Source organism: Callorhinus ursinus, unplaced genomic scaffold (genome assembly GCF_003265705.2).
Source record: "Callorhinus ursinus isolate GAN/ISIS: 27379988/994484 unplaced genomic scaffold, GSC_fseal_2.0 scaffold14, whole genome shotgun sequence".
NCBI lineage: Eukaryota > Metazoa > Chordata > Mammalia > Carnivora > Otariidae > Callorhinus > Callorhinus ursinus.
In genome coordinates, this window is record NW_027397076.1 from 22,338,719 (window position 1) to 22,356,521 (window position 17,803).

The following is a 17,803-nucleotide window of genomic DNA, read 5'->3' on the forward strand; positions in this document are numbered from 1 at the left end:
TCTTCTTCTTCTTCTTCTTCTTCTTCTTCTTCTTCTTCTTCTTCTTCTTCTTCTTTTTTAGCATATAATGTATTATTTGTTTCAGAGGTACAGGTCTGTAATTCAACAGTCTTACATAATCCACTGTTAATTTTGGAACAATTTAAATCTTTGAAGTTTAGTCTTTCAATTCATAGATTTATTTAGTTTTTCTTTAACATTCTTGATAGAGTTTTACAATTTTCCTGAGAAGGTCTTGCACATATTTTGTGAGACACTTTCTTTGGCATATAATTTTAAAAATACTATCACGGCGCTGTGAATTGTGTAAGACTGATGAATCACAGACCTTATCTCTGAAACAAATAACACATTATATGTTTAAAAAAAAAGGAAGATAGTAGGAAGGGAAAAATGAAAGGGGAGAAATCAGAGGGGGAGACAAACGATGAGAGACTATGGACTCTGAGAAACAAACTGAGGGTTCTAGAGGGGAGGGGGTTGGGGGGATGGGTTAGCCTGGTGATGGGTATTAAGAAGGGCACGTATTGCATGGAGCACTGGGTGTTATACGCAAACAATGAATCATGGAACACTACATCAAAAATTAATGATGTAATGTATGGTGACTAACATAATAAAATAAAATTAAAAAAATATACTATCACATCTTCTTTATCCACTCATCAGCTGCTGGACATTTGGGAGAGGGAAACAAGCCACAGTGACTCTTAATGATAGAGAACAAACTGAGGATGGATGGGGAGAGGTGGGTGGGGGATGGGTATTAAAGAGGGCACTTGTAATGAACACTGGGAGTTGTATGTAGGTGAATTCTACCCCAGAAACCAATACTGCACTGTATGTTAACTAACAAAAAAAAAAAAAATACTGTCACAGGTTGAAATTTTTTTCCTTCCTGGTTGCTTGCCTATAATGCTAGGTTTAAGATTAGAGTTAAGGTTAGTTTCGGTATCATATTTTTCTAAGACTTGATCATTTTCTCCAAATTTTCAAATGTACTGCCATAGGGTTGTTCACAATATTTCCTTACTATAGTTTTAGTCTGTATCATTTGTCATCCTGCCTCATTTTCATTCCTAATACTGATTATTTGTGCTTTCTCTTTTATTTTCATAATCAGACTTGCCAGGAATTCATCAAATTTCTTTCAAAAAATTTAGCTTTATTGATGAATTGTTTTACTTTAAAAAATTTCATTGGCTATTGCTTTTATATTATGATATATAGATTTTTTATTATTTAGTTATTTTTTTAAACATTTATGATTTTTTGACCATGAATTTTTCAGATGTTTCCTAATTTCCAAGAGAATAAAGATTATCTAGTTATATTGATTTATCATTCATTTATAGTATTAGTTCATTATTAGTACTATCATCATTAGTATTATTGGTATCAATCATTTATAATTTATTAGCATTATATTCAAAAAAACACACTGCACATGATTTCAATCCTTAAGTAATTTTTTAAAATATTTTATTTATTTATTTGACAGAGAGAGACACAGCTAGAGAGGGAACACAAGCAGGGGGAGTGGGAGAGGGAGAAGGAGAGGCAGGCTTCCCGCTGAGCAGGGAGCCCGATGTGGGGCTCAATCCCAAGACCCTGGGATCATGACCTGAGCCAAAGGCAGACACTTAATGATTGAGCCACCCAGGTGTCCCTCAATCCTCAAGTAATTTTTGAGACCTGATTTAAGGCCAGTATAAGTCAAAAGTTTTGTAAATGTCTTGTGTGTGCTTCTTCCAGTTGTTGTTTTGTATATGTCCTTTAAGCAATGTTATTAAATTGGTTTATCAAACCACGTCCTTACTGATTTTTTGAGTGCTTGTTCTATAAATTAATAAGAAAGATATAATATAGTTTGGAATTTTTGACTTCTCTTTGGTACTTCCTTAATCTTTGCTTTATATCATTTAAAAAATAACAACATTCATTTTTTTAGAGCAGTTTTAGGTTTTTAAAACAAAATTTGAAGGTATAGACATTTCTCTATATACTCCCTTCCCTTACATATTCAAAACCTCTCCCATTATCGACATACTTCTACTCCCACCACAGTGGTACCTTTGTTATAATCTATGAACCTACACTGAGACATCATAATCATTCAAAGTCCATAGTTTATATTAGGGTTCACTCTTGATGTTATACTCTCTGTGAGTTTGGACAAATATATAATGACAATGTATCCATCACTATGGTATCATGCAGAGTAGTTTTCACTGCTCTAAAAATCTTCTGTGCTCTGCCTCTTGACCCCTTCTCCCCAATCCTGGCCCCTGGCAACACTGATCTTTTTACTATCCCCATAGTTTTACCTTTTCCAGAATGTCACATAGTTGGAATCATATATATAATAGCCTTTTCAGGTTGGCTTCTTTCACTTAGTAAAATGCATTTAATGTTCCTCCATGTCTTTTCATGGCTTAGTGGCTCATCTATTTTCATTGTTGAATAATATTCCATTGTCTGATGTGCTACAGTTTATTCATTTATCTACTGAAGGATGTCTTTGTTGCTTTTAAATTTTGGCAATTATGAATAAAGCTGCTAAAAATATGTGTGTGCAGATTTCTGTGTGGACATAAGTTTTCAATTTATTTGAATAAATACCAAAGAGTGAGATTGCTGGATCATTCAGTAAAAATATTTCTAGTTTTATTTTTTTATTAAAGATATTTATTCATTTGAGAGAGAGAGAGCAAATGAGAGCACAAGCAGTGGGGAGAGGCAGAGAGAGAGAGGGAGAAGCAGACTCCCCACTGAGCAGGGAGCCTGATGAGGGACTCAATCCCAGGACCCTGAGAACATGACCTGAGCTGAAGGCAGACACAACTGACTGAGCCACCCAGGTGCCCTATTATTTCTAGTTTTATAAGAAAGTTCCAAACTGTCTTCCAAAGTGGCTGAACATTTTGCACTCCTATCAGCAATGAAAGAGTTCCCTTGCTCCATGTCCTTGTCAGAATTTGGTGTTGTCATCATTCCAGATTTTGGCCATTCTAATAGGTGTAAAGTGATATCTTGTTGTAATTTGCATTTCCTTGAGGACATAGAATGTGGTATATCTTTTCATATGCTTATTTGCCATCTGTGGTGAAGTGTCCTTCAGGTCATTCGCCCATTTTTTAAACTGTGTTATTCATTTTCTTTTTGTTGAGATTTAGGAGTTCTTTGTATATTTTTGATAGTGACCATTAATTAGATAAATGTTTTGCAAATATTTTCTCCAAGTCTATGGCTTGTCTTCTCATTCTCTTGACATTGTCTTCAGCAGAACACAAATTTTTAATTTTATTGAAGTCCAACTTATCAATTATGTCTCATGTATTGTGCCACTAGTGTTGTATCTAAAAAGTCATAGCTATGCCCAAGGTCACCTAAATCTAGATTTTCTTCTGTGTTATATTCTAGGAGTCTTAGAGTTTTGCATTTTACATTTAGGTCTGTGATCTATTTTGAGTTAAATTTTGTAAGTGGTATAATGTCTGTGTCTAGATTCATTTTTTTTTTTAATATGAGGATATCCACTTTGTTCTTCCACCATTTGTTGAAAAGACAATCTTTACTCTGTTGTATTATCTTTGCTCCTTCATCAAAGATCAGTTGACCATATTTGTGTGGGTCTATTTCTGGGTTGTCTATATTCTTTTCCATTACTTACTTGTTTATTCTTTTTTTTTTTCTTTCCAATTCGGATGCTTTTTATTTCTTTTTCTCACCTAAATATCCCAGGTAGAACCTCCAGTACAATGTTGATAGGAGTGAGACATACTTATCTTGTTCCTGATTTGGGGAAGGAAGCTGTCATCTTTTACCATATATTAAGTATGATGTTAGCTGTATGTTTACAGGTGCCTTTTATCAGAGTCTCTCTTTTTTTTTTTTTTTTTAAGTAGATTCCACACCCAGCGTGGAGCCCAGTGCAGGGATTGAATTCATTACCCTGAGATCCAAACCTGAGCTGAGATTGAGAGTTGGATGCTTAGCTGACTGAGCCACCAGGATCTATTCTAGAATCTATCAGATTCTATTCTAATTTGTTGAGTGTTTTTTTTTAATGAAAAGTGTTAGATTTTGTCAAATGGTTTTACTGTGTCTACTGAGATGATCATGTATTTCTTTTGTCCTTTATTTTATTAATATGGTGTATTCCATTGACTGATTACATATGTGGAACCAAATTTGTGTTACTGGGATAAATCACACTAGGTCATAACATGTGATTTTTTTTTATCACTTATTACTGGATTCAGTCTGCCAGTATTTTTTTGAGGTATTTTCATCTGTGTTGATAATAGATACTGGTCTCTGGTTTTCATGTGATGTCTTTACCTGGTTTGGGTGTCAGGGTAATAGAATAAGTTAGTAAGAGTTCTCTCTTCTGTTTTTTATAAGACTTTATGAAGTATTGGTGTTGATTCTTTTTTTTAATTTTTTATTGTTATGTTAATCACCATACATTACATCATTAGTTTTTGATGTAGTGTTCCATGATTCATTGTTTGTGTATAACACCCAGTGCTCCATGCAGAATGTGCCCTCTTTAATACCCATCACCAGGCTAACCCATTCCCCCCACCCCTTCCCCTCTAGAACCCTCAGTTTGTTTTTCAGAGTCCATCATCTCTCATGGTTCATCTCCCCCTCTGACTTATTCCCCTTCATTCTTCCCCTCCTGCTATCTTCTTCTTCTTTTTTTTTCTTAACATATATTGCATTATTTGTTTCAGAAGTACAGATCTGTGATTCAACAGTCTTGCACAATTCACAGCGCTCACCAAAGCACATACCCTCCCCAATGCCTATCACCCAGCCACCCCATCCCTCCCACCCCACACCACTCCAGCAACCCTCAGTTTGTTTCCTGAGATTAAGAATTCTTTTGCCAATACCACACTGTAGGTTTACAGTAAATCTTGAAGTCAAATATTGTCAGTCCTCTAAATTTGTTCTTTTCCTTCAATATTGTGTTGGCTATCCTGGGCATTTTGCCTCTTTATATAAATTTTAGAATCAGTTTGTTAATAACCACAAAATGACTTGCTAGGATTTAATTTAACCTATAAATCAAGTTAAGAAGCACTGAAATCTTGCTAATATTGAGTTTTTTTTATCCAGGAACATTGCATATTTATCAATTATATTGAGTTCTTTGATTTATTTCATCAAAGTTTTGTAGCTTTTCTCATACAGAATTTATACATATTTTATTAGATTTATACCTAAGCATTTAAATTGGGGGTGGCAATGTAAATGGTTTTGTGTTTTTAACTTCAAACTTCACTTATTCATTACTAGTATATAGGAAAGTGATTGGCTCTTATATATTAACCCTACATCTGAAGCTTTGCTATAATTGCTTATTAGTTTCAGAAGTTTTCTTGTCGCTTCTTTCAAATTTTCTATATAGATGATCATGTCATCTGAAAAAAATTCATTTCTTTCTTCCTCTTCTGTATACCTTTTATTTTCTTTTCTTGTATATTGCATTAGTTAGGATTTCCAGTACAAGGTTGAAAAGAAGTGGTCAGAGTCAATATCCTTGTCTTGTACCTGATCTTAGTGGGAAAACATTGTATTTCTTACCATTAAGTATGATGTTAACTGTAAGGGTTTTGTAAAAATTCTTTATCAAGTTGAAGAATTTCCCCTCTATTCCTGGTTTATTGAGTTTTTATCATAAATATTTGGGTTTTGTGAAATGTCTTTTTGCTTCTATAGATATATGATTTTTCTTTTTTAGCCTGTTGATGTGATGGGCACACTGAATTTTGATTTTTTTTTTTTTTAGGATTCTTTATTTATTTGAAAGAGAGAGAGTATGAGCAGGAGGGAGGGTAGAGGGAGAAGCAGACTCTCCACTGAGCAGAGAGCCCAATGCAGGGCTGGGATCATGATCTGAGCAAAGGCAGACACTTAACTGACTGAGCCACCCAGTTGCCCCATGATTTTTGAATGTTTAACCAGCTCTACATATATGGGATAAATCCCAATTGGTCATTAGATAAAGTAAATGTGTATAATTTTCTTTATAAATTGTTGGATTTGATTTGCTAGTATTTTATTGAGGATTTTCTGTATCACATTTTTGAAAATCTGTAGTTTTCTTTTCTTGTATAGTCTTTGTCTGTCTTTAGTATGAGGTTAATTCTGTCCTTACAGATGAATTAGAAAGTATCCCTTCTGCTTCTATCCTTTGAAAGAGATTATAGAGAATTTGTATAATTTCTTTCCTAAATGTTTGATAGAATTCACCAGGAACCCTTCTAGGCCTGGTACTGTCCATTTTTGAAGGTGATTAATTTTTTATTCAATTTTATTTAATAGATATAGGCCTATTCAGCTTGTCTTTTTCTTATGCAAGTTTTAGCAAATTGTGTCCCAAAGAATTGGTCCATTTCATCTAAGTAATCATATTTATGGGCATAGAATTATTCATAGCATACATTTATTATATTTTTACTGTCCATATAATCAGTAGTGATGTCCCCTCTTTTATTTCTGATATTAGTAATTTGTGTCCTTTTTTTTTTTCTTCTTATTTAGCCTGGCCAGAGGCTTATTAACCTTATTGATCTTTTCAAAGGATCAGCTTTTGGTTTCATTGATACTCTCTATTGAATTCCCATATACAATTTTGTTGATTTCTTTTCTAATTCTTTTTTTTTCTTCTGCTTACTTTTTGATTTAATTTACTCTACTCTTCCAAGTTCCTTAAGGTAGAAACTTAGATGATGGATTTTACATCTTTCTTCTTTTCTAATGTATGCACTCTTTGTTACAAATTTCCCTCTAAGCACTGCTTTTGCTGCATCCCACACATTTTATAAGTGGTGTTTTCGTTAATTTCCATTAAGTTAAAAATATTTTTTTAATTTCGCTTAGTTTAGTAATGCTTTCATTTCTCCCTAAAGACTGTTTTTTCTTACATTAATGTAAGGATGCCAGCTTTCTTCTGGTTAGTGTTTTTGTGGTCTATTTTTCCCATCATTTTGCTTTCAAACTTATTGTACCTTTAGAATTTAAGTTTGGCTTTTGAATTAAAAAAAATCTAGAAGCAATAGTTATCTGCTAGCTAAGTTATTTAACTATTTACATGTAAGGTAAGTACTGGTATATTTGAGTTTGTATACACACACACACTTAAGTATGTATATATAAGATATATGTGTGTGTGTATCTTATTTTCTTATTTTGTGTTTTCTATTTGCCTGAATACACTATGTTTTGTTTTGTTTTTGTTTTTTGAGAGGGAGAATGGTGGGGGAAGGGAAGAGGGAGAGGGAGAGAGAGAATCTTAAGCAGGTTCCACTGACAGAGTGGAACCTGATGTAGGGCTTGATCTTATGACCCTGCGATCATGACCTGAGCCAAAATCAAAATTCAGATGCTTAAACAACTGAGCTATCCAGGCACCCCTGAATATACTATGTTCTTTTTCTTTACTTTCTTGGCTTCATTTTGGATTGAGTGCTTCTTTTATTTTATTGTTCTGTTTGCTTTTTCCCACTAGTGTGGAAATAACATTGTTTGTATATATTCATTTTAGTTTTTATCCTGGAAATCATAATATATATGGTTAACATAATCTAAAATTAACCAATTTTTCCTCCTCCTAGGGAATTTAAGAATCATAGAATATTTTAACTCAACTTAGCTCCATTTTGACTTATAGGTAAATTTTCTCTGATTTGACTTGTGACATTTAATTTCACTTGTGACATTTAATTTCACAAGATGTGATTATTGCTATTCATACTGTCAATTTATGTTTGATTTTACCAACATATTTCCTATTTCTTATTTTTTTCTATCTTCTTGGCACATGGATTTTTCATCTGGGATTTTCTTGAGAAAAGGACTGTCCCTTTAAATAAGTTTCTTCAATAAGTGTCTATTAGTAGCAAACTCAGTTTTTGTTAATTTGAAAATGTCTATGGTGAGGTCAGCTGGGAAGATGGCAGAGTAAGAGGACCCTAAGCTCACCACTTCCAATGGATGAAACTAGATAACAACCATAATCAGCATAAATAACCCAGAAAATGACCCAAAGACTGGCAGAACAAACTCCAAAACTAATGGCAGGGAAGAGGCCACATCAAAGAAGGAAAGAAGAATGAAGGCACAGGAGAATGAAACAGACTGTGGATGTCCGCTTTAGGGAAGGAGCTGGTGGCACAGAGAAGAGTAGAAAACAGACTCACACCAGGGAGCCCACAAACAGGGAGGACAAATTTCCATAATACTTGCCATTTGAAAGTGAAAAGGGCTGAATTTTGAGAGTTCTTAAAACGAGTGGGCTTAAAGCCTGGAATTTTAAAAATCACTGGGCTTGGCTCTGGAGAGTGCAGACAGCCTTAAGAAGTGGAGCCCCCACACTTAAAAAAACAGCATGGCAAACAGCCCATGCAGTTACAGTGTAGACCCAGCATTTGAAAAACACCAGGGGCAGATGGGAGGGAGAGTGATCTGCTCATCTCAAACTGTGACCCAGAAAGACAGGAATCATGGGGAGACCTCTCCAGGAACAAAGGAGCTGTCAGGTGCCATTCCCTTCCCCTCCCCTCCAGCATAAACAACAGTCACCTGTGGAAAACAGCATGGTGCCAACACTCAATTTTTGTTTGCACCAAGCCCTGTACTTAAGTGGATCCGCCCTTCCCAGTCATTCTCTCTTCAGTCCCAGTGCCGCAGGTCCCATCTTCAGAAGACTGGTGCAAACCTTGTTAACACCACATATCCTGACCCACATGTTGTGCAGGACCTCAGTTCCAGAGGTGGCAGGGGCAGATCTTTCATAGGCAGACCACTACACACCTTGCTGGCCATAAGACACAAAAAGAGTCTCTGCAGACCACTGACTTGAAGGAAAAAGAGGCCAAGACTCCATAGCAGAGCATATGCAACACACAAAGGAGACACTCCCTGCAGCACCAGGCCCTGGAGAAACAGGGAACACTGCACTGCAGGGCACTACAGGACCTCTTCTTCATAAGGGTATTATCAATAAGAGCAAGAGAAGTAGCCAACTTTCCTAACACATAGAAACAGACACAGAAAGTCAGACAAAATGAGAAGACAGGGAAACATCTTCCAAATGAAAGAACAGGACCAAATCACAGCAAGAGACCAAAGCAAAACAGATATAAATAGTATGCCTGATAGAGAATTTAAAGTATGATCATAAAGATACTCACTGTGCTGGAGAGAAAAGTGGAGGACATCAGTGAGACCCTTAACACAGAGATACCAAAAAAAGAACCAATCAGAGATGAAAAGCATGATAAATGAAATTAAAAATACACTTGATGAAATAAATAGCAGGCTAGATGAAAGAGAGGAATGAATTAATGACCTGGAAGACAGAGTAATGGAAAGTAACAAAGCTGAGCAAAGGAGAGGAAAGAGAATTACGCAAATTGAGAATAGTTTCAGGGAACTCAGTGACTGCATCAAGTGTAATAACATCCACATTGTTGGGATCTCAGCAGAAGAAGAGCAAGATAAGGGAGTAGAAAATTTATTTGAAGAAATAATAGCTGAAAATTTTCCCTAATCTGGGAAAGGAAATATATCCAGTTCCTGGAGGCAAAGAGATCCCCCAGAAATTCAACCTAAGGAGGTCCACACCAAGACACAGTAATTAAAATGACAAAAAGTAGTGATAAAGAACAAATGTTAAAAGCAGCAAGAGAAAAGGAGTCAGTTACATATAAGGGGAAACCCCATGAGGTGCTAAGCAGATTTTTCAGCAGAAACTGCAGGCCAGAAAGGAGTGGCGTGATATATTCAAAGTGCTGAAAGCGAAAAGTCTGCAGCTAAAATACTCTATCCAGCAAGACTATCATTTAGAATAGAAGGAGAGATAAAGATTTTCTTCCACATACAAAAACTAAAGGAGTTCATGACCATTAACAAGAAATGTTAAAGGGGACTCTGAATAGAAAGGAAGACCGTAAGTGAGAGGATGAAAAAGAAAAAAAAACACAAAAGCAGTAAAAATAAATATTTCTTTCAAAATCAGTCATGGGATTCATAAAATAAAAGGATGTAAAATATGATACCATATATCTAAAATATTGGTGAAGGAGAGGAATAAAGAATGGGATTAAACTGAAGCAATCATCAACTTATATAGACTGCTATATGAAAGATGTTATATGAAAACCTAATGGTAACCACAAATTAAAAACCAGTAATAAATATGCAAAGAATAAAGAGGAATCTAAGTATATCCTAAAGAAAGAGAGCAAGAGAAGAAAGGAAACAGAGAAAATCTATAGAAACAACCACAAAAAAGTAACAAAATGGCAATAAATACATATCTATCAATAATTACTTTGAATGTAAATGGAAAAAATGCTCCATTCAAAAGACATAAGGTGACGGATTGGGAAAAAAATTGACCCATCTGTATACTGCCTATAAGAAACTCATTCAGACTGAAAGACACCTGCAGATTGAAAATGAGGGGATGGAGAAACTTTATCATGCAAATGGATGCCAAAATAAAGCTGGCATAGCAATACTTACATTGGACAAAATAGACTTTAAAACAAAGACCGTAATAAGAGACAAAAGGACTCTATATAATAATAAAGGGGACAATCCAACAAGAGGATATAACAAGGGTAAATATTTATTCACCCACCATGGGAGCGCCCAGATACATGAAACAGTTACTAACAAACATAAAAAATAATTGATAGTAATACAATAATACCAAGGGACTTTAACACCCCACTTACATTGATGGACAGATCATCCAAGTAGAAAATCAACAAGGAAATAGTGGCTCTGAATGATACACTGGACCAGATAGATTTGACAGACATATTCAGAACATGCCATCCTAAATCAGTAGAATACACATTCTTTTCAAGTGCACAAGGAACATTCTCCAGAACAGATCACATATTAGGCCAAAAACATGTCTCAACAAAGTCAAAAAATTGAAGTCATACCATGCATCTTTCCTGACCACAATGATATGAAACTAGAAATGAACCACAAGAAAAAATCTGGAAAGAGCACAAATGCATGGAGGTTAAATAACATGCTACTAAAAAATGAATGGGTCAATCAAGAAATCAAAGAAATAAAAAATTACATGAAAACAAATGAAAATTAAAACACAACAGTCCAAAATCTTTGGGATGCAGCAAAAGTGGTTCTAAGTGGGAAGTTTATAGCAATATAGGCCTACCTCAGGACGCAAGAAAAATCTCAAATAAAAAACCTAACCTTACACCTAAAAGAACTAGAAGAAGAAGAACAAACAAAACCCAACCCAGCAAAAGGAAGGAAATGATCAAGATTAGAGCAGAAATAAATGATATAGCAACTAAAAAACAACCAAAAAAACAATAGCACAGTCAATGAAACAAGGAGCTGGTTCTTTAAAAAGATCAACAAAATTGATAAGCCTCTAGCCAGACTCATCAGGAAAAAAAAAAAAAAAGAGAGAGAGGACCCAAATAATCAAAATTACCAATGAAAGATAGGAAATAGCAACCAAGACCACAGAAATACAAACCATTGTAACAGAATATTATTAAAACCTATATGACAACAAATTGGACAACCTAGAAGAAATGGATAAATTCCTAGAAAGATATAACTTACCAAAACTAAAGCAGGAAGAAATACAAAATTTGAATAGCCCAATAACTGGCAATGAAATTGAATCAGTAATCAAAAACTTCTCAACAAACAAAAATCCAGGACCAGATGACTTCACAGGCAAATTCTACCAAACATTTAAAGTAGTTAATACCCATTCTTCTCAAACTATCCAAAAAAATAGAAGAGGAAAGAAAACCTCCAAATTCTGTGATGTCTCTATCACCCTGATACCAAAACCAAATAAAGACACAACAACAAAAAGAGTACTACAGGCCATTATCTCTCATGAATATAGATGCAAAAACCCTCAACAAATTATTATCAAACCAAATCCAACAATACACTAAAAAAATTATACATCACAATCAAGTAGTATTTATTCCCAGGATGCAAGGGTTGTTCAATAGTCACAAATCAATCAACGTGATATGTCACATCAATAAGAAAAAGAGTAAAAACCATATGATCACATATTGCTACTTTATCTGTTTATCAGGGACAGGGAACTTTAGTTTTAGATCTTATACGATGAGAATAGACATTAATCTTTGCAGCAAACACACATCTTACTTAGGGTTTTCTAAATCCCACAGTCAGCAATTGCAGGATAAATTAAATATACAAAAAATCATTTGCTGAATATCAGCTACAAGGTGAAATATAGTCTCTTAAAAGAATTCAGTTGTAAATGCTATATTAATAGTGCTTGCTTCGGCAGCACATATACTAAAATTGAAATGATACAGAGATTAGCATGGTCCCTGCACAAGGATGACACTAAATGCTATATTAATAATCCACAAATACTGATTTAACAATAGTCAAATGTGATTTGACATAAACCACAGCTGTGCCATTTTGCCTTACTAATGGGATGTGCCCCCTCCCCAAATTATGTGGTAAAATAAGATTCTGTAAATCAAGCATTTTTTTATTCTTATCAGTTTTTGGACAGAAGTAAGGTATAAAGTCCTAAGCCCTAAATTAATAAAATTTTTGTTATATTATTATTTCAGAGTTCTCATTTCCTCTGAACTGTCTTTATTACCTGTAGTTTTTAGCACTTCTAATTTCTCTGTCCCAACAAAGATTTATAGACCAACAGTTAGTAGACACCCTCTGGGTTAACTCTTAGTCCCTCCTTTCTGGGTCTTCCCCCTTCCCTCCATGCACACATTATAAAGGGACGCCCAGTGGGCATGTTTACTAAAGGGTCACAGTTGACAGGATCATGGATGGGAAGCATATTTGCCAAAAAGGGTCACATAAGGTAACCCAATCTGTTGGTCTTGGGGAATGGGTAGAGCTGATTGAATTGATTCATTCTGTTGCTCTGATGCCTGGAGCATTAACATTTAAATTCGGAATTGTTGAGAATAAGTATTTTTTACCCTGTGGCCTGGGAAGCAGAGAGCCAGTCAACAGTGAGAGGGAAGAGTAAAGCCAGAGACAAGTGAGAAAGAAATCCTGAGGGTATACCAGGCTCTAACTCTCTTGCTTCCTGAAGTTCAACTGCAGCTCTATTAACCCTCCCCCCTTTTTTAATTATGCTAGTTCAAAAAGGCTACCATAATTGCAGTCCCAAAATTCTTAGATTTGTATTATTAGGGAGACAATGTATATATCTCTGATATTCAGTTATCTGTGATTTCTAGCACCTGAATTTCTGCTCCTCAAAAATTAATATTTAAATGTAGAGACCTGTAGTAGAAGAGTATAAAATTTTCATCCCTCAGATTACTGTTGATGTAATGAAGCTCCACTTAGATATGTTGAGTATTTATTTGAAGAGATCAAATCTGTAACCCACCCAATAACATTCTAGAGCCCTGACCATGTGTCAGGCTTTCTTCTAAATATGCTAGATGCATTATCTCAATTAATCTTCACAACCACTCAGTGAAGTAGGTTACAGTTATAACCAGGGATGAAAAGGGAGGCACAGCAAGAGTTTAGTGACTTGCTCACAGGTAGTAATACTGGGTCAGGCACGCAAACCTGGTGATCTGACCAAGGCATTTTTGTTTTTTGGATTTTTTTGGACCAGTAAATTTCTCCCATTTATGTATTTAATTATTTTTAACTGAAGTATAGTTGACATATAATATTATATTAGTTTCTGATGCATAACATAGTAATTCAACAATTAAATGCTTTATAATATGCTCACCATAATAAGTGTAGTTACCATCCGTCACCATACAAAGTTCTTACAATCTTATTGACTATATTCCCTATGCTGTACTTTACATCCTCATGATTTTTTATTGTATAACTGGAAATTTGTACCTATTAATCCCTTTCACCTATTTTATGTATCCTCCTCTGGCAACCATTAGTTTGTTCTCTGTATTTATGAGTCTGTTTCTGTTTTATTTTGTTTATTTGTTTGCTCATTTGTTTTGTTTTCTAGGTTCATATATAATGAAATCATATAGTATTTGTCTTTCTCTGTCTGACTTATTTCACTTGGCATTATGCCTTTTCAGTCCATCCATGTTGTTACGAATGGCAAGATTTCATTGTTTTTTATGACTAATATTACATTGTATATGTATATACCATAATTTCTTTATACATTCATCTATCAGTGGACATTTGGGTTGCTTCTATATCTTGGCTATTGTAAATAGTGCTACAGTAAACATCAGGGTACATATATATATAAAAAACTCCATATGATCATTTCAATAGAGGCAGAAAAAAACATTCAACAAAGTACAACATCCACTCATGATAAAAATGCTTTGCAAAGTAGGCCTAGAGGGAACAAATCTCAACACAATAAAAGCCTTATATGAAAAACCCACAGCCAAAACCATACACTATGGCGAAAAACTGATAGCTTTTCCTCTAAGGTCAGGAACAAGACAAGTTTGTCCCCTCTCACCACTCTCATTCAACATAGTACTGGAAATCCTAGCCATAGCAATTAGACAACATAAAGAAATAAATGGCATCCAAATTGGTAAGGAAGACGGAAAACTCTCACTATACACAGATGACATGATATTACATATAGAAAACCCTAAAGACTCCACCAATAACTATTAGAACTGATATATGAAATCAGTAAAGTCACAGGATACAAAATCAATGTACAGAAATATGTTGCATTCCTATACACTAATAATGAAGTAGCAGAAAGTGAAATTAAGAAAACTATCCCATTTATAATTATACCAAAAACAATAAAATATCTAGGAATAAACTTAACTAAAAAGGTGAAAGATTTGTACTCTGAAAATTTTAAGATACTGATGAAAAAAATTCAAGATGACTCAAAGAAATGGAAAGACATTCCATGCTCATGGATTGGAATAACAAATATTGTTAAAATGTCTACACTACCCAAAACAATCTACACAATTATTGCAATCCTTTCAAAATACCAATAACATTTTTCACAGGACTAGAAAAAACAATCCTAAAATTTGTATGGAACCATAAAGACCTCAAATAGCCAAAGCAACCTTGGAAAATAAAACTGGAGGCATCACAATTTCACACACTTAGTTATATTATAAAGCAGTAGTAATTAAAACAGTATAGTACTGGCACAAAAATTGACACATCAATCAATAGAACAGAGAGCCCAGAAGTAAAGCCATGGTTATATGGTCAATTAATCTTTGACAAAGGAGGAATGAATATACAATGGGAAAAAGACAGTCTCTTCAACAAATGGTGTTGGGAATACTGAACAGCCACATGCAAAAGAATGAAACTGGACCACTTTGACTATACACAAAAATAAACTCAAAATGGATTAAAGGGTTAAATGAGAGACCTGAAACAATAAAAATCTTTGAAGAGAGCACAGGTAGTAATCTCTCTGACATCGGCCATAGCAAGATTTTTTAGATAGGTCTCCTAAGGCAAGGGAAATAAAAGCAAAAATAAACTATTGGGACTACAACAAAATAAAAAGTTTCTGCACAGCAAAGGAAAATACAAAACCAAAAGGCAACCTTCTAAATGGGAGATGATATTTGCAAGTGACATATCTGATAAAGTGATAGTATCCAAAATATATAAAGAACTGATACAACTCAACACCCCAAAACAAAATAATCCAATTAAAAATGGGCAGAAGACATGAACTGACATTTCTTCAAAGAAGACATACAGATGGCCAACAGAAACATGAAAAGATGCTCAACATTACTTATCATCAGGGAAATACACATCAAAACTACAATGCAGTATCACTTCACACTTGTCAGAATGACTAAAATCAAAACCACAAGAGACAAGAAGTGTTGAAGGAGGTGGAGAAAAAGGAAGCTTCTTGCATTGTTGGTGGGAATGCAAATTGGTGCAGCCATCATGGAAAACAATAGGGAGGTACTTCAAAAAATTAAAAATAGAACCACCATATGATCCAGGAATCACACTACTGGGTATTTACCCCCAAAATTTAAAAACACTAAATCAAAGGAACACATGCACCCCTATGTTTATTGCAGCATTATTTACAATAGCCAAACTATGGAAGCATCCCAAGTGTCTGTCAATAGATGAATGGATAAAGAAAATGTTGTACATACATACAATGGAATATTATTCAGCTATAGAAAAGAATGAAATCTTGCCATTTGCAACAACATGGATACAGCTAGAGAGGGATAATACTAAATGAAATAAGCCAGTCAGAGAAAGACAAATACCATATGATCTCACTCATACATGTAATTTAAGAAACAAAACAAATGAGCAAAGGGAAAAAAGAGAGAGAGACAAACCAAGAAACAGACTCTTAACTATAGAGAACAAACTGATGGTTACCAGAGGGGAGGTTGGTGGGGGGATGAGGGAAATAGGGGATGGGGATTAAAGAACATACTTATGATGAAAAAAACTAAAGGAAATGAAAAATAAGTAAAAATATACAATCGTGATTGAAAACAAAAAAAAAATTTAAACTTGTACCTCAAAAAAAAAAAAAGAAAATGTCTGTATTTTGTTCTTATTCTGGTGAATTTCAGTTTGACAGTAACTTTCATTCATACAACTTTCAGATCATTGAAGATATCCTACTCTCTTCTTCCTTCTCTTGTTGGTTTTAAGACATCAGCTGTCAGTCTAACTACACCTTCATTGATAATATGTGTTCTCTTTTTCTAAGATTTTTTTGTTTTCTGTTGTATAAAGTTTTACTCTGATGAGTAGCTCTGGGTTATTTTTTTAATTTATCCTGCTTATGATTCAATTTCTTGAATCTGTTGATGATGTTTGTCATCCAGTTCAGAAAATTTTTCAGTCATTATCTTACTGGATATGGCCATTTCCTCATTCTATCTTGCCTATCTTCCAGAATTCTATTTAGACATAATTAAACCTTCTCTAACTTTCTCTATATATTTTTATTTCCTAATTTTTTTCATCTACTGGCTTCTCTGCACTAGATTCTAGATAACATTTTCTCACATAAAATTTTCAAGTTCCTTATTTCTTCAGCTTTGTCTGATCTCCAGGTAAACCCATATTATATATCTTAATTTCAATTATTTTATTTTTCATTTCTAAAATTTATATTCAGTTTTCTCAAATCTGCTCTCCCTTGCAGATATTTCCAAGATAGCTTTTATTGCTTAAAGTAAGCATATTTATCTTATAATCAGTGTCTAATATAAATAAATTATTTGTACTTTTTTGTGATGTCTATTTTTCTATTGGTTTGACTCATAGTGTCTTATTTTATTATAAATAAAAATATATTTTTCCAGAGATGATATGATTTCAATTCTGTCAGCTATGTAGAGGTACTATCAGATTGCGATCATGTTACAATAAGTTCACATGTAAGATTGTTCTTAAATTATATTCTGAATTTGTTTGTTTCAGAAAAAAATTAATCTATCCCTCTTTATTTTCCCACATGGAAGTTCTATACCATTTGTTAGCCGTCTAATTCTTTCACTTTTTCTGTCCAAATTTACTTCTCTATTCCAATATCATAAAACTCATATAATGCTTCTTTGTCCAAAAGTGTTTTGTCACTTTAAGTTTTAACAATTTTTTTATCTTTTGTTTTCTATGCATTCACTGTAAGCATCTTTCCTAAAGTCAAGGTATCATTTACAACTAAAGGATTCTCAGTCTATATACAAGAAATACTAACCATAGTTGGCTTTCGATATATTTCACTCAGTTGGAAAAATAG

The 17,803-nt window shown here is 34.1% G+C and overlaps 1 protein-coding gene and 1 non-coding gene across 10 annotated transcripts in view; one reads left to right on the forward strand and one right to left on the reverse strand.

Annotated features, from left to right (window-relative positions):
- The window catches only part of LRRIQ1 (leucine rich repeats and IQ motif containing 1), a 217,662-nt gene that overhangs the window by 44,591 nt on the left and 155,268 nt on the right, over positions 1–17,803 (reverse strand). The window lies entirely within an intron of this gene.
- On the forward strand, positions 12,340–12,444 carry LOC112832116 (U6 spliceosomal RNA). Its single transcript, XR_003210318.1, has one exon. It is a non-coding gene; the product is annotated as a U6 spliceosomal RNA (small nuclear RNA).